The sequence below is a fragment of the Petaurus breviceps genome, unplaced genomic scaffold (assembly GCF_028583685.1).
Source record: "Petaurus breviceps papuanus isolate PSGF00001 unplaced genomic scaffold, PetGlider_PUasm1.0 187, whole genome shotgun sequence".
Lineage (NCBI taxonomy): Eukaryota > Metazoa > Chordata > Mammalia > Diprotodontia > Petauridae > Petaurus > Petaurus breviceps.
The window spans coordinates 21,943,421-21,964,832 of NW_027185799.1; the positions used below are offsets into that span (position 1 = coordinate 21,943,421).

Consider the following 21,412-nt stretch of genomic DNA (forward strand, 5'->3'; position numbering starts at 1 on the left):
TTTTTGTTACTATCTAACTTCAAATTATCCACTTATTAATTTGTTACTCAACCCAATCTGTAAACTAACTTTAGTAGCATGGTAATTTTTGTTATGTGGTCATAGTCCAGTCTTGAGCAACAAATATATCTCCAGGTGGTTAAGCTAAAGGCAATATAGTGGAGCAATTGACTTGGGATCAGAAATAGTCATCTTCATGAGTTCAAATCTGGCCTCAGACACTTAATATCTGTGTGACCATGGGCAAGACACTTCAATCTTTTTGCCACAGTTCCTTATCTGTAAATGAGCTAGAGAAGGAAATGGAATGGAATACCATTCCAGCACATTTGCCAAGAAAATCCTAACTGGGGTCAAAAAGCATCGGACAAGAGGGAAAAATGATTGAAAAACAACAACAAAACTTTATTTCTTTAAGGAATAGTTTGTAATTTATCTAATAAAAACTACCAAAAGCCATGAATCAGAAAGTGAATTAATTGAGGAAGGAAGCTGAGTATCCTGGATGTCTCTAGACAACAACTACCAGATTTTTTGATTGGGTTGTTGATGTAGATTTTATAGACTTCAAAGGAAGAGAAGATATTTAGTAACAATGGTAGGAGGAGAAACTGGAAATGATAGTGGGAAGCAAGGAATATTCCAAATCCCTCACTTTGACCAGTGATGAAAGTAGAACCAGTGCTGGAAAAAGTAGCCAGGGAGACTGTGTCATCTGGAGGCTCATTGACAAATTGGGAAAGGAAAAAAAAATGAAAACCAATGTTTTTCCTATGGAGCAGGCATTCCAGTGGAAAGCACAGGTAGCATCTGGTTGGGACTCTTTTTTGGAGGGGGAAGGGAGAGTTAATGGGGTGGGATAGTTGAGGAAGAAGAGAATAAGCAATTAACCTAATATGTGATAAGAAACGGGATTTGGATTATGACCTGCATTATTTACAATCTCTTTGAGGTGGAGACTGTGATCAGGGGGGAGTTTATTAATCATTAAGTGAAAAATTTAGAGAGCAATTTTCAAGTGGTCTTATGACCTAGAAATGGGGTCCATTCAGAGGATTATACTGTTTAAGAGATGGGGCAAGAAATTAGAGAAGGAATGGTAATGCTCTCCATTCCCAAAGCAGGAGACTAGACCTGAAATTTGATTCAGTGGTACTCTCTCTTAGGTAGCTATACCTCAGCAAAAGGAGACTAGTAAAACTTATTGACACTTCTCTACCCTCAAGAGAAGGGAGTTCAGGCAGAAGACACACATGCAGCACACATGTTTTATATATATATATACATATATATATATATATATATATATATATGTAGTTAAAATTCTATTTCTCCACTTTATCTGGTTTCAATTTTTTAAATCTCACTGGGATTTTTTTTCGATTTCTGCACTGAGAGCTATAAAATCTGACATTCATTCTTAATTTCTTCTATTATGGATTACATTTTTCTTTTTAACTGATTTGGAATTTATTATTATTCAATATGTTGTTGGGATTCCAGATGATTTTATGTTTCATCAGGCATTGGTTTACTTTCCTTTGTCTTACAATATTTACTGAGACAGCTTTATAATCACTGAGTATTTGCTATTCTTCTTTCACTCTAATATTAGGATCCTCTTTGTTGACTTTTCTGCTTGTACTCTGTGTTGTTATTAAATATCCTTCCTTGTGAAATCTTTGCTGCTTCAGTTTTTTTCCCCTTTAAATACCCTGTCATTCTCTGACTCCTCCCCCTTTTTTGGTCTGTAAATTCCCAAAGCTGGATTACAAATCTGCCCCAGTCTCTTGCAGTGGAGTACTTAAGTTTCTATAGTTTTGTTCCTGCCCTGATTATCTTTTGGAAAGAGAGGACCGGTCCCAGTAGAGCTCCACCCCACTTTCTTTCAGACCCACTGCAGCCACTTATGCTGAAACATGTTCCAATTTCATGCTATGTCTCCCCTCCTTTCTTTCTTTGATTGGACTGCATCTCCATCTGCCAGTTTTTGCATTGCTGAGGGAAGGTCAGGAGAATATTTTAGAAAGGCCTCTGCAGCTTTAGGTGTTAGGGACTTCTGCACAAAGAAGGCAACAAATTGTGTGCCCTTCTCAAATCCCACTTCAATCTCAAGTGGCCAGCAGAAATTAATGTCTGTTATTTGTTATGAGGTAGAAGATGAACTGAGGGTGAGATGTGCTGGCCAAATCTCTGAAGCAGGAGGAAATCCCATTGTAGGTTTCAGGCACAAGCCTGGGTCAGTTTGTGCATCCTTAAAGTTGGAATGTGAAGGCTGGTTGGAGAGGACTATGGAGTGAGAAAATGCAACCAGGTTTAACATTCTCTTGTGTCCATGCATAACTATTTTACCCTGTAGGGTTCTTTCATTTTTATTTTGTTGCTTTAATTTAAAGTGTTTTATACATGGTTAATTATTCTATTTTGCGGAGAGAGGGAGAGTCAGTGATCTGGGGAATGTGTCTAGTCTGACATCTTGGTGCCATGATGCGAAATTGTAACTTTCAGTTCTCTGAACATTTTCCTGCTTCTAGTAAAACATTCAGACTCTCCATCGGCCATCCCTCACCCTCACCTCATTACCAGACTACCTGAATTTGCATTGCCTTGAATATGGCATTCAAATAACTTTTCATGTGCAAGTTTATCACCTGTAATGTGTAGCAGCTAACCTACATATACTGTATGTTTTCCCTTGCACTTTGGGTCACCTGATATTTTAATTCTTGTGATATCCCAGTGTCCCATATTTTTTCTCACTTAGCATCCCTAAGTATAGCTCGGTGTCTCTGTGGATAGAGTTCCAGGCTTGGAGATAGGAAGACTCATCTTCCTGAGTTCAAATCTGGCCTCAGATACCTACTAGCCATGTGACCCTGGGCAAGTAACTTAACCCCATTTGTCTCAGTTCCTCATCTGTAAAATTATCTGGAAAAGAAAATGGCAGACCACTCAAGTATGTTTGTTAAGAGAACCTCAGATGGGTTCATGAAGAGTCATGCATGACTGAAAAAGGACTCAACTACAGCAATAGCAAGCAACACTAAGTGAATACTGGTGCACAAATGGTGGTCTTTTGTACCAAGGAGCACCTTGATTTCCAACTTTCTAAATGGCATATCTCTTGTATATGTATAAAAAATTGTAAAATACTCAGCCAAAATCTCTTTTAATTCTGTAGAAATGTTATCCTAGGTAGAAATCATTTTTATGAAAATATGCCTTGTTTGATAGAATTCATTCTAAAACCTTAACACCTGAAAACACCTTTATGTGGAGCTTTCAGAGAAGATGTGGAAATATAATTTTGTGATATAAAACTGGACACAATAGTAATATATATAGTATTTCACTCATCTGCTCCAAACTTCACATTTGATATATACAGAAACAAATACCAGAAATGTTACATGAATTGTTCAAAGTCATTCAGGCAATAAATGGCAAAGTCAGAATTTGAACCTGTGTCATCTACATTTGGTCTCCTTTCTACTTTACCAAACTGCTGCGCTAGAAACAAAACTTTAGAAAAATCAAAACTATGAGAATTGAGTAGTATTAGAGAATACCGTGTGGAGAAGGTGAGTTTTGAGGTTAGCTTTGAAAGGAATAGGTTGCATATAGGTATGCCTGGCCCCAGAACCTTGAAAATGCACTAAGGGTTTTGGAACATCCTATAGAATTCCACATGAAGCATACTGGAGTGTCCTATATAAATCACTATAATAATGAATTAGTTATTTTGAAATGACTAGAGATTGTGTAAGTCTTTCATTTCACAGGTTTCCATTAGAAGTGAAGACTGTGAAAGACTAGGAATTAATATGACTATAACATAGTTGGGTACAAAATTTCTGTACAGCAGTGTCTGCTTTGACAGGACTCAACAGGAGTGTTGACTGGAGATAAGCAGTGAGATAAAAAAAGGAGATAGTGTCAAAAATCTACACATCATATTATCAAGGGCCACTTTTAAAGAAATTGGATGTGAAGTCATGCATACCATTAAATCAATTTCTTGGTAGTCCCCTAAGTGTCCTTTCCTTTCCTTTTTCATGGAATTCATGAATAGCTCAAGCTAATACAAATAGCCCAAAGCCACATTTAGACTAATGCAGCCTAAATGAGATTTTAACCCTGGACCTCTCTTTGAAAAAAAAAAAAAGAGCTTACTTTTTAATTGGATAGTGCATTTCATTGGAAAGTAAAGGGTTTAATGTTCATTAAGTTCATGCAATGAAGGAAAAGTTTCCACCCTAAGGTCAATATGTGTTGACTTTGAAAATGACAACCAGTAGTCACAGTTGAGATAATGGCCACCTCTGACAGGGGTCATTAAAAGAGCTTCCTCATAATTTCCAGAAAAAATTCATAATAAATGCAAGTGTAACCCAATGTGAAGGAGACAGTTTTTTTTCCCTCTGAGAGGGCTTTGTACAAGTCCTGCCCACACAGCTTGTGGGTTAATAGAGGTGCAGCAGCAAGGTTGGATGCAATCAACTTTGATTGTGGGCTTCTCAGAGTTCCTTCATTTTTGTCTTGAGTTCCCTACACAAGAATGCAATTAAGAAACAAGCAGCTTAATGATGTTAATGATTGGTACTCAGAACTCAAAGGTGCTGGTTTAATCAAAAAGTCGGAATCTGATTCAAGAATAGGTCCCTCTCAACATGTGCTTCTCTACCACTTTGGGAGGGGGATGAGCATTGCCACGACTCCTTAGGTGCAGGATGACTGAGCTTAAGAACCAATCACTTTTATGGATGGGGAAGCCAATCAATTCCTTTGTGACAGTTGGCTGTGATGGAAAGTGCATTTCAGGTGGTATGACTACAAAATACTTACTGGAGTCAGAGGATTTGACATTTGTTTTTGATTATGTCAGCCCAAAGCACCTCTAACCAGCTTCTCAAAAAGTCTTTTTTCTGTGCTAAATCCTCTGGCTCAAGTCAAGGAAAGATGCAATTGTTTATATACAGAATAGCTTTAAAAAGGGATGAGGGAGGAGAGAAAGAAAATATATCTACTTCCGTGAAGTTAAACCATTATGTCTCTCAGTTTACCAGCATAATACATTCTGACACTAGGTTTTATTTAAAATAAGTAATTTCAGTAGCTGAAAGTCATATGAATAGCATGCAAAATCAAATTCATTCTATGATAACTCTAACTGGATCCAAACAGTTTATAATTAATCTAAATAGGGGGAAAGGATGTTACATTAAATTATTTTTACCAAATGTTATCAGTACCTTTATAACACCTCAGCAGCAGCTAGAAAATATATGACCTTTCAGAAGGACTTTTTAAGGTCCTTCCAAAACATCTTACAACATATGATAATATTAGCATATACTTCTATAGTGCTTTAAGTTGAGTAAACACCTTTAACCCAAGTTAGCCCATTCCACTTTGGGCTATCTATAATTATTACAAAGTCCACCCCCTCCATTGTCCCCTGGTATTAGGCCTCTATTTCCCTCTTTATAGCTTCCACTAATTAAGCCTAGTTCTGGCCTCTGAGGTCAAGTAGAATAATTATAATTTTCTCCATTTTGCAGATGAGGAAACTAGGGAACTGGGAGGTAAAAATAACTTGACTAAGATCACACATACATTTATTTAAGTTGTGTATATGTGAATACACACACCCAATTTTTAAAAATGAAAATGGAAGCAAACAGTGTAAATTAGAAATGTTAGCCGGAACTATATAATCCAAAAATATTATAATGTAAAAACCCACCAAAAATGGAACACAGAGAGGTATCTGTGTAATAAAAAAGAGGGTCCTAGAAAGACGGAGAAAGAGATGAATTACAAGTCATTGTACACTCCAACTGGTAATAACAAGCATCTTTATTAAAGTTTTGTATTGCTAAACAGCGTCCAATTGGCTGGGAAAGTGTCAATATAAAAGAGCTGGCATTATTGCCCCCTTAACTTCTCATTGTTTTGTTATAAATTTTAATAGATATTTAACAGCACATCTTATGATTTAAAAAGAATACTGTTATATACTTTGAACGGAAAGGGGGAGAGGAAGAAAAGAAAAAAAAACTCTATGTACTTTTCTTCATTTTCTAATCCATTTGATTAGTAGAACATGTTTCCTGGCTCTTCTAGTCTTTTAGAATTGGCAGGTATACTTGTGGGCCACCCTGTGCTAGAAAATAAATAGGATATGATTTTCAAAGCACAGTCACTAAAAGTCTTTGAAGAATTCAATGCTGAAAGCTCACCTAGTTTCAGGTTTGATCATAGTACCCAAGCTTCTTTCTTGTGTGATAGAAGGCCAGCACAGGTTTGTAAGCCTTTAGGGGGAAATTGGTGTTCTAAAATCAATTTCTTTTGGTTTGAAATTCGGAGATGTACAAGCAGGTTGTAATGCAACAGAGAGGGAAAATGTCAGATTTCATGCAAAGCCCAACCAAACTAAAATGGTAAAGAGTGAGACATAGAAGGAAATTTAGAAATATTCACTGATACATGGAATCACATGCGAAATATGTATTAATTCTCTGACTATATTCTGGGAGAGGGCAACTGGATATTGCAGCAGAAAGGACAATGTTGATTTAAGCAATCCTGCCTTAATAGTATTTGAGGGCAAAACATCTCCAGAGGGTAGACACTCTCATTCTACCAGCCTCTGTAGAAGGGATATACAGCCAGAGAAGGAGAAAACATCTGTAAACCAGAGCAGCTGAAGAAACCGAAAGCCACTACCTGGTGAGATTGGAGATAGGGCAAGACAGCTGGCCTATTAATTACCTTATAAAGTCAGACCTACTGCCTATCCATGCTGACCCCTTTCAAAGGCTCTTTCTTAGAGGGTTATGGCACCTCTTCAGGAGACCTGGGAGGGAGCACTTTTGAGGATACTTTACTCAGGTCCCTTATGAAGCACCCAGAGATAATCTTGCAAGATCTTCTTGATGTTGGGACCTGCATAGGACTGTGCCATATAGATATCAGTGCATGCAACAACTGCAAAGCTCATCACCACAGATTCCCTCAACTTGGCTACAACATAGACACGCAGGAAGCCCTTGAAAAAAGATGACAGGAACAGGCCTTCCTCTTCCACACCTCTCTTGACCTCCTCCTCTAGTCACCACTGTAGCTCTTCCAGCTGAAGAAGAAGCTTTTTTTTAGGAAAGTCAGGTCTTTCACATTTGACATCAAGTCTTTCTCATCCATCATCTTCCCCACAACCTCCAACTTATTCTTTTTTTTAAGCAATTGGGGTTAAGTAACTTGCTCAAGGTTACAAGGCCAGGTGTTTCTGGGTGGGTGCTAAGTGTCCGAGCCCGGGATTCAATCCCCAGGTCTTCCTGACACTGGAGCCGATGCTCTTAGTCCCTGTGCTACCTGGCCGCCCTTCCAACTTACTCTTTAAATGCTCTTGATTAAACTAATTTATAAAATTGAACTTCAGTTTTCTCTTTTGTAAAATGAAAAAAAAAACCTAGATGCCTCTTTCAAGTCTCTTGCAGCTATAAATGCTATAATTTATATTTTTTATAATCACCCTAAATATATAAGAATGGTATAAGTTTAAAAGTCCTGAATTTGGATCCAGGGGGCTTGAATTCAGTATGAGCAACTCCCTGAGTACTCATTTCCAGATATTGATGGACAAAATATCCATATAACCTTAGAAAATGTCCTGAAGTCACTGACGGGTAAAACAATTTGTTCATACAGATAGCACGTTTTAGAGGTAGCACTTGAATGTGGGTCTTCTAGTTTTTAAGGCCATTATATTACCATCTCTCTATCCTGCCAAACTGCATTGAGTGGAATAGACACTTGACAAAGCCTTTGATTTCTCCTTATTAGGGAGGGTGAAGAGGATATTCTTGTTTCTGATACAAGTCATTTCAGATGGTCTCTGAGGTTTCTTTCAACCCTGATGATCTGAATATGATGGAAAACTACTGAGAATTACAAATAAAAACTAACCAGCCATTTTATGGGAAGAGAGTGGATCACCTCATGTGTAACTTGAGTGATTTTAGAAAACAAATTTATGTAAAATTTCATGAAAAACTAGTTTGTTTTTGATTTTTCAAGAAAATACATATGAATAACTTTTCACACATGATTTATCAAATGCATAATATTTGAAGGACATTAAGAGAATGCATGAGGACTAGAATGATTATTTAATCCACTGAGAAAGAATTATAACATATTATATGCACAGTATTTGTCCTATATCTCACATTAATTATGATCCAATCCAGGTTTTGAATTTGATATCTCTAAATAAAAGGGCAGCCACCTGAACTACTAATCTGTCTTTGCAAAGTATCTCTTGGAGTTCTCTGAATGGAACTATCTATAATTTTGCTGAATTTTCTTCATTTTGACAGTGGGTAGAAACCTGATTAGCATGCTAGTCAACATTTAATTAGCACTTGCTTTGAACAAGTAGAAAACTGTTTTTTGCAAAGTCACTAACAACTGTATTGTCAAATTCAATAGTGTTTTTTTTCAGTCACTATTCTCCTTGACCTTTCTGCAGAATGTGATATTGTTCATGATTCCCACATTCCTAATATTCCCTCCTCCTTTGGCTTCGAAAATACTGGTCTTTCTTTATTTCCTGCTGATCCAACTGCTTCATCTAAGCCTTTTTGCTAGTTTATTGTTCAATATTTATTGTGTCTATTGTGTGTAAGTCTCTATGCAAAACATACAAAGACAAAAATAGGAGAAATACTACTTATCTTAAAGGATTTTACATTCTGCTACAAACAGGTGGGGGGAAATAAAAGCAGTGAAGAAGAAAGCATAGAAGAGGTACACACCTAAGTATAGTCCAAATAAACGTGAAGGAGACAATACTAATAATTCCCAAGCAGTGTTGAATTAGAGACTGTTTCACAAAAGAGGTAAAACATGAGCTTGAAAGGAAGACAATATGTCTGAGAAAGAAAGATCAGGACATTCCAGGCATGGACAATGACTCACACAAATGTATGGAGGGGAAAGATAAAGTATTTAGTTCAGGAAACAAAGAGTAGGTAGATTTATTTGAATCAAGAGTTTTTGAAGATTAGAAATAAAAAATAAAGCCCCAAAATACAGGTAGATTCAGACCATAGAAGACCAAGGAAAGGAGTTTTGATTTTATGGGTAATCACTAAAAGATATTTTATTAGGTGAGTGACGTTGTTAGACCTGTGCCTTAGGAAGATGATTCTTACAACTTTTTAAAATGATGAATCAGAGAGGGAACAGACTAGAAGCAAGGATACCAGATGACGACTACATCTGAATGTTTAGCTCCCTTCACTTTTCAGTGCCAGCACATTTCTAATTGCTCATTGGACATCTACACCTATATGTCCCACAGACACCTCAAACTTACCATGTCCAAAGCTGTAATCGTACTATTTTATAACCACCAAATCAGTCCTTCCTTCCAATTTTCCAGGTTCTTAGGATCACACCATGTTTCTCACCTTTGAAAATGTTAAGTTTTTGTTGCCTTTTCATTCTCCGCCACCTTCTTCATGTTATCAGTTACTAAGTCTTATCAGTTCTACTTTGGCAATATCTAATAGCCATTTTCACTCTTCATTGACATGCCACCATCCCGTTTCAGGTCCTTCTTATGTCTTGCCTGGACTAAGCCGTCCCCATCCCTCAATTTTACCCTTATTTCAACTAGTGGTCACAAAATTGCCAAAAGAACATTCTCAATTGTGAGGTCTGTTGTTGATACTTCTCTACCCAAAAACCCCTAGGGGCTCCTCTGTGCCTAGAGCTCTCCGTAGTCAAAACCTGAAAGCCTTTAGAATATGGCTACAGTATACTTTTATTTTTTTTTTTAGTATATCCCCCCCTTCATTCATTCCAAATTGAAACCTAACTTAAATTATTTACTATTCATCATGCTTTTATTTCTTTCATCCATCATTTGCAAGCCATTTTCCATACCTGGAATGAACTTCCTCAATGTCTCTGCTTCTTAAATCATTCTCTTTCTTAAAAATTCAGCTCAGGTGGATTCAGACTGATTTGGTGCTTCAAGTTTAAACTTGGAATGAAATGAGATGATTATAGACCATCCATCCACACAAGATGGAATACTTAACCATAGCTTAGGAAGGGTTATTCAGCAAGCATACAACAATGATTCAGTTCAATGTAGCTTTCTTGCTTCACCAGTTCATACTGGTGTACCAGTAAAGCCTAAAAGAAAGCAGTTCCTGTCTCCTCATTGCCTGGCTTCTATATTTAAGGCACCAGGAAGCTATATCAGTGCACCAAGCATTAAGCCTCTGAGATAATTAGGTCACAAGGATGGTTTCACTATCTTTAAAGGAAAAACAAGCATAGTCTACATGGCAGATAGTACTTTTACCCCACACCTCAGATGGAAGTGTTTTTTTTTTCTCTTCAAATTTATTATAGCAATTTATCTAAATGTATTCTTTAATGTTATTAACATCTTGCTTGTATCATATTTATGTACCGATTTTAGCAGTATTGATAATCTCATTGCAATAGGTCAGTGTTTTAAGGCTTCGATTTGTTATGTGCCTTAAACCACATGTAACATACTGTGCTAACATTAACTCGGTATTATAATACTTGCATCTCTGTTGTGACCATTCAAAACTTAAGATTCACCTTGCTACAGTGTTTGATATATTTTGGAGTACTTACCAGTTTTGTAACTCCTTGATATATTTGCACTGAAATAAAAGGCTTAAACTTTCAGCCATCTCTTGTGCTATCCCAGCTAGGGCCTATCTAGAATACAAACTATGCATTTCTTTGCTGGTGAAAATCCTAGAGACAGCTGTGCCATTGGTTTTCCCCAAATCAGGGTGATTTTATGGCAAAAGTAGTAAATATTTCTCTGTTAAAACAGCCAGTTAAACTCAGTATCAGGTGAGTGTAACAGAATATTCCTTGACAGAATTCCACTTCTTAAATGATCCAATTGGTATGTGTGTCTATCCCTTATATTTGTTTCCAAGTACCTTGAAGGCAGGAGCTGTGGCTTTTTTCATTTCTGCATCCCCAGTTATGAGCACAGAACCTATCACATAAATGATGCTTATTAAGTGTTTCCTGAATTGGAAGGCACTAAGAGAATTTCATAACATAAGGAAACCTACAGTCCCTTTTAAGTTGAAAGAAATGTGAAGCTGAAATTAGCTTAACACACAAAACATATTGAAATGATGAATTCTTATCTTCCTACCAGCAACTAGAAGTTTCTCCTCTTTCAGCATCTTCCTTCTCCTTTCTTTTATAAAACCTCCTTGCTACCCTTGAGTCCCTCTAGCATAGGAAAATGAAATTCTAGTATATTGCCCAATGTATCCTGTTCTCAATTTATGGGCTAATTGTTTTGTTTTGTTTTTTAAATATCCAGGCTCTTTGTTTCCTTACCTCATCTTCTTTTCCACTGTCTGCCTTTAGATAATTCTGTAATCCCTCTACCTTTCATAGCCCATGGCTTATATTTACACAACACATTATAACTGATTTAATTTTATTCAATTCAATAAGAACTTGAGGACCTACTTACTCTGTATCAGGTACTGTGCTAAGCCCTGGGGAAACAAAGCATCAAAAATAAATAAAATCAGTGCCTTTCTTCTTGAAGCATTTATTTTACTAGGGAGAAATGAAATAGATAAATAAATACAAACTAATTGCAAAAGAAATACAAATAATTGGGTAAGCAAAGAACAGTAACAAAATGATTTTCTTGAAATAACATCATGAAGTAGAAAGTGTAAATATTGTCATTGTATCTATAATACAGAAAAGAAACAATCTCATTGCACAGAAAATGAAGTCACTTTTCCAAATTCATACAGCTATAACCCTTAAGTGATAACACCAAGATTTCAATGAAGGTATTCTGACTCCAACACTATTCTTCTTTTTGCTAAAAAAAATTGACTTTATGACCTTCATAAATTGTCTAAAGACACTGAGATGAAAGCTTATCAAAATATATTTTCTTCAGTGACCTAAGATACTTGGAGATTAAGGATTTTTAAAATTCCTTTTTTGTTAGAACTCTGTGAGCTGTAGTAATGATGTACTAGTATTTTTGCTATATTAATATATATATATATTAAAAAATAGTTCCTTCTTAAACCTATCTAAGCTACTTTTCCTTAGAGTTTTGAATCATGTACTTTTTAATAGTATTTTATTTTTTTTTTACAATTGTAAGTACAGTATTTAACATTTTATTTTTTTAACTGAGTTCTTCCAAATATTCTCCCTCACTCCTTATCACTCCCCTCCTCCTGATATAGGTTGTATGTGTACAATCATGTAAATTATATCTTCATATTGGTCATGTTGTTAAAGAAGAAACAGATCAAAAGGGGAAAAACATGAAAAATGAAGTGAAAAATAGGATACTTTGGTATGCACTCAGAGTCTGTCACTTCTTTTTCTGGATATGAATAGCATTCTGCTCATTTCATTTTGTGTCAGTTCTTGTAACTCATCCCAGGTTTTTCTGAAATCTTAAATCCACCTGCTCAGCATTCCTTTTCTTGTTTTCTATTTAAAATTATTATTTATTTTAATTTTCAATATTCATTTCCACAAGACTTTGAATTCCAAATTTCCCCTCATCTCTCCACTACCCCGCCCCAAGATGGCAAGCATACTGATTACCAGTCTTCCCTCTCTTCTATCCCCCCACCCCCTAGTATCCTCTTCTCCTTACTTTCTTGTAGGACACGATGGATGTCTATACCCCATTGCATGTATATCTTATTTCTGGTTGATCATAGAACTGATTTTTAAACATTTGTTTTTAAAATTTTGACTTCCAGATTCTCACCTTTCTTCCCTCCTCACCCACCCCCACTGAGAAGACAAACAATTCAATGTAGTTATAGATGTGTACTTATACAAAACATTTCCATAGTAGTCATATTGTGAAAGACTAACCATATTTCCTCTCCATCCTATCGCACCTCCCATTCTTTCTATTTTCTTCTTTGACCCTGTCCCTTTTCAAAAGTGTTAGCTTCTGACTACCCCTACCCCCAATCTGCCCTCCCTTCACTCATTTTCCCCTTATACCCTTCTGCCCCTACTTTCTTGTATGGTAAGATACCCAGTTGAGTGTGTATGTTATTTCCTCCTTAAGCCAAAGCCATGAGAGTAAGATTGATCCATTCCCTTTTACCTACCTCTACTTACCCTCCATTATAGCAATTTTCTCTTCCTCTTTTAGGTGATATAATTTACTCTATTCTATCTCTCCCTTTCTCCTCCCAATATATTCCTCTCTCACCTCTCAATTTTATTTTTTAGATATTATCCCTTCATATTCAACTCACCCTCTGTTTATGTATACATATAAACACATATATACATACACAGAAATATATATATATATATATATATATATATATATATATATTCCCTTCAAGTATCCTAATATTGAAAAAAGTCTCAGATATATATAGTCTTTCCATGTAGGATGTAAACATTTCAACTTTAATAAGTTCATTATGAATTCTTTTTCCTGTTTACCTTTTCATATTTCTCTTGATTCTTGTATTTGAAAGTCAAATTTTCTGTTCAGCTCCAGTCTTTTCATCAAGAATTCTTGAAAATCCTCTATTTCATTGAATGACTATATTTTCTCCTGTAGTATTATACTCAGTTTTGCTGGGTAGGTGATTCTTGGTTTTAAACCTAGCTCCTTTGACCTCCAGAATATCATATTCCAAAACCTTAGATCCCTTAATGTAGAAGCTGCTAGATCTTGTGCTATCCTGATTATGTTTCTGCAATACTTGAATTGTTTCTTCATGACTACTTGTAATATTTTCTCCTTGACTTGGAATTTGGCTATAATTTTACTAGGAGTTTTCTTTTGGGGATCTTTTTAAAGAGGAAATTGGTGAATTCTTTTGATTTCTAAATTACCCTCTGGTTCTAGAATATGTGGGCAGTTTGCCTTGATAATTTCTTGAAAGATGATATCTGGACTTTTTTTGATAATAGTTTTCAGGTAGCTCAATAATTTTTTCTTAAATTATCTCTCCTGGATCTATTTTTCAGGTCAGTTGTTTTTCCAATGAGATATTTTACATGGTCTCCTATTTTTTTTTTTTGTTCTTTTTGGTCTGTTTTATAATATCTTGATTTCACATAAAGTCATAACTTCCATTTCCTCAATTCTATTTCTAATTCTGATGGAACTATTTTCCTTGGTGAGATTTTGGGCTTCCTTTCCCAAATGTCCAAAACTGCTTTTTAAGGCATTCCTCTCCTCATTGACTTTTTGGACTTCTTTTGCCATTTGATTTAGTCTATTTTTAAGGTGTTATTTTCTTCAGTATTTTGGGGGTCTCCTTCAGCAAGCTGTTGATTATTTTTCATGATTTTCTTCATCACCTTCACTAATGTTCCCAATTTTTCCTCTACTTCTTTTACTTGATTTTCAAAATCCTTTTTGAGCTCCTCTATGACCTGAGACCAATTCATATTTTTCCTGGCGACTTTTAATGGCGAGGCTTTGACTTTGTTGTTTTCTTCTGGTTGTATGTTTTTATATTCTTTGTTACCAAAGAATGATTCTATAGTCTAATTTCTCTTCCTCTGTTTGCTCATTTTGCCAACCAATTACATGACTTTTGCATTCTTTGCCACAATAGAACTCTGCTTCCAGAGTGGAGAGTGCTATGTCCCAAATTCCTGGGGTTTTGCTCAGCTGTTGTTATAGTTTCTTCTAGGTATCTGCCTCAGAACTGTGGGAAAGATTCCCTCTACACAGTCACTACAAGCTCCACCATGCCAGTGTTCCTCCTTACCCCAGGATGACCATCCTAGACTGCAATTCAGATCCAAGCAAAATAAAGCAAGAGAATGCTGCCTCAGCACCAGCAAAGAGATTCCTACAGTTGCTTCTAATCAGCTGGTTGTCCCTCCCCCCACCATCTGTGTCCTGGAACTGAGGAGCAGCTGCCAAGCTGCTGTAGCAGCCAACAATCCACTTACCTGGGGGAAGGGACTGGATCGTGCTCTTCTTTCACCCAGTTCCAACAGAGTTTCCCCACTGACCATTAACTTTCTTTTTGGCATTTATGGGTATAGAAGTCTGGAAACCATGGGGCGGCCAGGTGGCTCAGCGAGTAAGAGCACCGGTTCCAGTGTTGGGACGACCTGGAGATCGAATCCCAGCCTCAGACACTCAGCACCACACCCAGAAATAAATGGCCGTGTAACCTTGAGCAAGTTACTTAACCCCAATTGCTTAAAAAAAAAAGAAATGAGTCTGGAAACCACCACAACTGCAAATGGTTCAGTCCCCTTTCTTCCCCCTTAATACTTTTTCCCTCCCTTTGTAACCTTGCCATTTTCTTTCCCCTTTTCCCATCTACTGCCCATAGGGCACAATAGATTTTTATGCTTAACATAGTATATTATTCCCTCCTTGAACTAAATCTGATGAGAGTGTATCTCAAACAATCCTCCTCTCCCTCCCTTCTTTCTCTCTACTCTAATAAGTTTTTGAGTCTTTTCTTGTGAGATTTGTATACTTAGCTGATTATGTTATTCCCTCCTTATACCAAAACCAATGAGAATAAAGCTCATATAATGTTCATTTCCCTCCCTTCTTTCCCTCTACTATAATATGTTTTTATACCTCTTCATGTAGCTTAATTTACCCTTTCCTGCCTTCTCCTTTCCTCTTCCCCTATTATAATCTATTTTCACCCTTAATACAGTTTTTAATCATCATTTTAGTTAATTTATACCCACACCCTCTATCTATGTATATTCCTTTTATAAGTCATGATAATTACACAATTTTCAATATTGACAGGTATATCAACTTCCTGTCTACATATAGGGATGTAGTTTGCTCTTATGGAATAACAAGGGATGTATGTATGGGTGTGTGGGGGTGTGGGGGGGTGTTTTCCTTGTTTAACATTTTAAGTCTCTCTAGACTCTTGTATTTGGAGATCAAATTTTCCATTGAGCTCTGGCTTTTTCATCAGGAAGGTCTGGAAGTCCCTTATTTCATCAAATAGCCATATCCTTGCCTGAAAGATTATGCTCAGTTTTGCTGGATAATTGATCCTTGGTTATAGTCTAAGATCTTTTGTCTAATGAAATATATTCCAATGCCTCCTGTCTTTTAATGTAGAAGCTACTAGCTCCTGTGTGATCCTTACTGTAGTTCTATGATATTTGAATTGTTTCTTTCTGGCTGCTTGCAATATTTTCTCCTTGATCTAATAATTCTGGAATTTTGCTACAATATTTCTTGGAGTTTTAAATTTTGGACCTCTTTCAGGAAGTGTCTGGTGTATTCTTTCAAAAATTATTTTATCCTCTGGTTCTAGGACTTCAGGGCAGTTTTCCATGATGATTTCTTGGAAGATGTTGCTCTTTTTTTTCATCATGGCTTTCCAGTAGATCAATAATTTTTAGATTATCTCTCCTGGATCTGTTTTCCAAGGCAGTTGTTTTTCCAATGAGACATTTTATATTTTCTTCTATTTTTTTTCATTCTTTAGATTTTGTTCAACTGATTCTTTATGCCTCATAGAGTCATTAGCTTCAATTTGACTAATTCTAATTTGTAGTGAGTTGTTTTCCCCTGTTAATTTTTGAAGCTCCTTTTACATTTGTTCAGCTTTTACTTTTAAGGAGTTATTTTCTCCAGTTAGATTTTGAACCTCCTTTCTCATTTCACAAATTTTACTTTTTAAGCAAGTGTTTCCTTCAGTAAATGTTCTTTCCCTCATTTTAGCAATTTTACTTTTAAAATAATTGGTCAATTTCTCTTTTACCTCTATAACTTGGCTTTTAAAATCCTTCCTGAATTCTTCCAAGAATGCTTTTTGGGATTGAGACCAGTTTATATTCCCCTTTGAGGTTTCGGATGTGGGTAGAGTCAATTTTATCCTCTTCTGAATTTGGTTCTTCTTGTGTACTATAACAGGATGCAATAGACCTTGTTTTTCCAATTTGTTTTTTGTCCATTGTGATTATCTGTTCCCTGGCTTTTAAAGTGGATCTCTGCTTCTGGGGTAGAGAGGGTTCTAACCCATGCTTCTTATGCTGGGAGCCAGAGACCTGGTTATTGCCTTTTTGTGCTGCAGCCTCTGAGTACCTAGACTGAGGTCAAGGCCAAGACTTTTGCCATTTCCCTGGTTGCACTGAAGTTTACAGTATGAGGTGTGGGGGAGGGATGGTCTGACCACTTCAGGGTTCTGCCTCTGCATCCCTGGGCTAGAGCTCAGGCGGGACTGGTGGATGGGGCTGTGTTGGTGTCTGCTGATTCCCCTGGTTGTGTGAAGGTGTGCCTGGGGTTCTGGTGTTAGTACTTGCTGGCTACACTCCCCTGGGGATCAGGATTTCCTGATGGTCAACTGAGATGGAGCTTTTGGGATGCTTGAGCACATCTCCAATTGTGTCAAATACCTTTTAAAAATGTCTCTAAACACATTTTAGAGATACAGAACCCACAAAATGACAGATTGAAATACTTTTCCAGCTGACAGCCTGCCATACCAAAAGGAAGGGTCTCTTGCACCAGGCAGGGAGTGAAGCACAGTTGTCCATGGGCCATGATGGCACAGACTGATTGGAACAGACATCAGGGAATCAAACCACTAGCACCTATGGCAGTTTCTAGACTTCTCAACCCATAAATGCCCAAAAAAAGAAAGCAAAAGATCAGTGGGGAAACAATGTTGGAACTGGGTGAGAAAAAGCAGGGTCTCATCCCTGTCCCTGGGGAAATGGATATGGCAGCAGCTGCTTCCACAGCTCCAGGCCCACAGGTGGTAGGAGAACCAAGCAATTGATCAGAGGGCATTTGCAGAAATCATTTTCCTGGTACTGAGGCAGGATTCTCTTGATTTACCCTATTTGTATCTATGTTGCACACTTGGGGGGAGGTCCTGGAGTGAGGAGCACCAACTTGGCAGAGCTTGTTGATCTGTGGAGAGTCAAGTCTCCTCACAGTTCTGAGGCAAGTGCCTGGAAGAAGCTCTGACAACAGCTGTGCAAAACCCTAGGAATTTGGGACACAGCACTCTCCATTCTTGGAGCAGAGTTCTACCATGGCAAGGAGCTCAAAAGTCAAGTATTTGGCTGGCAAGATGAGGAAACAGAGGAAGAGAAATCAGATTATAGAATCTTTTGTTGGTAACAAAGAGGATCAAAACATAGAATCATAAGAAGACAATAGAGACAAAATTTCTACATCAAATGCCTCCAAGAAAAAGGTGGATTGGTATCAGACCATGGAGGAGCTCAGAAAGGATTTTGAAAATCAAGTAAGAGAAGTAGAGAAAAAATTGGGAAGAAAAATGAGAGTGCTGTAAGAAAATCATGAAAAATATCAACAGCTTGCTAAAGTAAAGCCCAGAAAATACTGAAGAAAATAACACCTTAAAAAAATGGACTAACTCAGGTGGCAAAAGAGATTCAAGAAGCCATTGAAGAGAATGTCTTAAAAAGCAGATTTGCTCAGATGGAAAAGGAATTTCAAAAGCTCACCGAAGAAAATAATTCCTTCAAAATTAAATTGGAGCAAATAGAAGCTAATGACTTTATGAGAAATCACTATATTATAAAACAGATCCAAAAGAATGGAAAAAAATAGAAGGCAAATAAATCAAGGAGAGATGATTTAAAAATTATTGGACTACCTGAAAATCATAATCAAAAGAAAAGTATAAACATCATCTTTCAAAAAATTCTCAAGGATAACTGCCCTGATATTCTAGAACCCAAGGGGAAAATAGAAAATGAAAGAATTCATTGATTGCCTCTTGAAAAAGATCCCAAAAAGAAAGCTTCTAGGAATATAATAGCCAAATTCCAGAATTCCCAGGTCAAGGAGAAAATATTACAAGTAGTCAGAAAGAAATAACTTGAGTATTGTGGAAACACAATCAGGATAACACAAGAACTAGCAGCTTCTACATTCAGGGATCAAAGGGCTTGGAATATGATATTCTGGAGGTCAAAGTAGCTAGGATTAAAACCAAGAACCACATACCCAGCAAAACTGAGTATAATTCTTTAGGGAAAAATATGGATATTCAATAAAATAGAGAATTTTCAGTTATTCCTGATGAAAAGTCCAGAACTGAACAGAATATTTGACTTTCAAATACAAGAATCAAGAGAAGCATGAAAAAGGTAAAGAGGAAAGAGAAATCATAAGGAACTTATTAAATTTGAACTATTTATATTCCTACATGGAAAGATAATATTTGTAGCTCATGAGACTTTTCTTAGTATGAGGAAAATTGAAGGGCATATATGTGTGTGTATGTATGTATATATATACACACATATATGTGTGTATAAATATGTATATACATATATATGCATGCATAGGTAGTACATGTATGCATATATGTGTGTGTGCATATATACATAGACAGAGGGCAAAGAGTGAGTTGAATATGAAGTGATGATATCTAAAAAATAAAATTAAGAGGTGAGAGAGGAATATATTGGGAGAAGAAAGGGAAAGATAGAATAAGGTAAATTATTTCACATAAAAGAGGCAAGACAAAGCTATTTCAATGGAGGGGAAGAGCAGTAAGGTGAAAGGGAATGAATGAGTAAACCTTACTATCATTAGATTTACCTTGAGGAGGAAATAATATACACACTTAATAGGGTATCTTATCCTACAGGAAAGGAGGGGGAAGAGGATAAGAGAGGGGATGATAGAAGGGAGGGAAGATTGGGGGAAGGGGTAGTAAGAAGCAAAAATCTTTTGAAAAGGGACAGGGTCAAAGGAGAAAATAGAATAAATGGGGGGATCGCATGGAGAGACATATAGTTAGTCTTTCACAACAGGACTACTATGGAAATGTTCTGCATAACTATAAAGGTGTAACCTATATTGAATTGCTTGTCTTCCCAGTGGGGGTGTGTGAGGTGGGAAGAGGGGAAAGAATCTGGAACTCAAAGTTTTATAAACAAATATTGAAAATTTTTGTTACATGCACCCAGGAAATAAGATATATGGGCAATGGGGTATAGAAATCCATCTTGCCCTACAAGAAAGTAAGGGAGAAAGAGGTAAGGAGAGGCATAGGGGGGAAGTAGGCAGAGTAGGCGAACTCCTACTAAGGAGTAGGCAGACTGGGTGAAGAAGTTATCAGTATGCTTGCCATCTTGGGCTGGGCAGTAGGTGAGAAATGGGTAGAAAATTTGGAACTCAAAATCTTGTTTAAATGAATGCAGAAAACTAAAAATAAATTAATTCTGAAAAAAGTATTTGTCATTGTGTTCCTGGATTTATCTTGGCAGTTGACTTCCAAATGTTTTATTTTGTCTACAGCTATTTTAAATGGAATTTATCTTTCTAGTTCTTGCTTCTGAACTTTGTTCGTAATGAGTAGAAATACTGATGATTTATATGGGTTTATTTTATATCCTGCGACTTTGCTGACATTGTTATTTCATGTAGTTTTTAGTAGATTCTCTAGGAGTCTCTAAGTATACTATCATATGATCTGCAAAGAGTGACAGATTTGTTTCCTTATGGCCTATTCTGATTTCTTCTCTTTTTTTCTTCCTTATTGCTATACCTAACATTTCTAGTACAATATTTAATAATAGAGGTGATGATTGCTTGGTGACCTTTGTTTTACTCTTGATTATATTGGAAAGGTTTCTATGTTATCCCCATTACAGACAATGGTTGCTGATGGTTTTAGATACTTGCTACTTGCCATTTCAAAGAAAGCTTGATTTGTTCCTATGATCTCCAGTTTTTTAGTAGAAATCAGTCCTGCATTGTGTCAAAAGTTTTTTTTTTCAGCTTCTACTGAGATAATTGTATGAAATCTTTTTTTGTTGTTGTTGATATGGTCGGTTATGCTAATAATTTTTCCAATATTAAACCAGCCTTGCTATAAATCTTACCTGGTCTTCTTATATAATCCTCTTGATATATTGCTGTAATCTTGCTAGTGTTTATTTAAAATCTTTGTGTCAATATTCGACAGAGAAATTGGTCTATAGTTTTCTTTCTCTCTTTTAGCTCTTCCTGGTTTAGTTATCAGCACCATATTTGTGTCATAAAAGGAATTTTCTGGTACTCTATTGAAGTATTTCTCCAAATAGTTTATATAGTGTTAGAATTAATTGTTTTTCACATGTTCACTTGTGAACTCATCTAGCTCTGGGTATTTTTCTAAAGGAATTTATTCATGGCTTGTTCAATTTCTTTTTCTAAGATAGGTCTATTTAGATATTCTGTTTCTTCTTCTGTTGATCTGGTCAATTTATATTTTAATAAATACTCATCAGTTTTGCTCAGATTGTCAGATTTATTGACATAAAATTAGGCAGAATGTTTCCTAATGATTGCTTCAGTCTCTTCTTCCTTGGTAGTGAATTC

The 21,412-nt window shown here is 36.4% G+C and overlaps 1 protein-coding gene and 1 pseudogene across 14 annotated transcripts in view; one reads left to right on the forward strand and one right to left on the reverse strand.

Moving 5' to 3' along the window:
* PTPRD (protein tyrosine phosphatase receptor type D) overlaps positions 1-21,412 on the forward strand; it is a 2,782,277-nt gene that overhangs the window by 1,533,781 nt on the left and 1,227,084 nt on the right. The gene's annotated exons all lie outside the window — the stretch shown is intronic.
* On the reverse strand, positions 6,887-7,206 carry LOC138163126 (SLC35A4 upstream open reading frame protein-like; annotated as a pseudogene).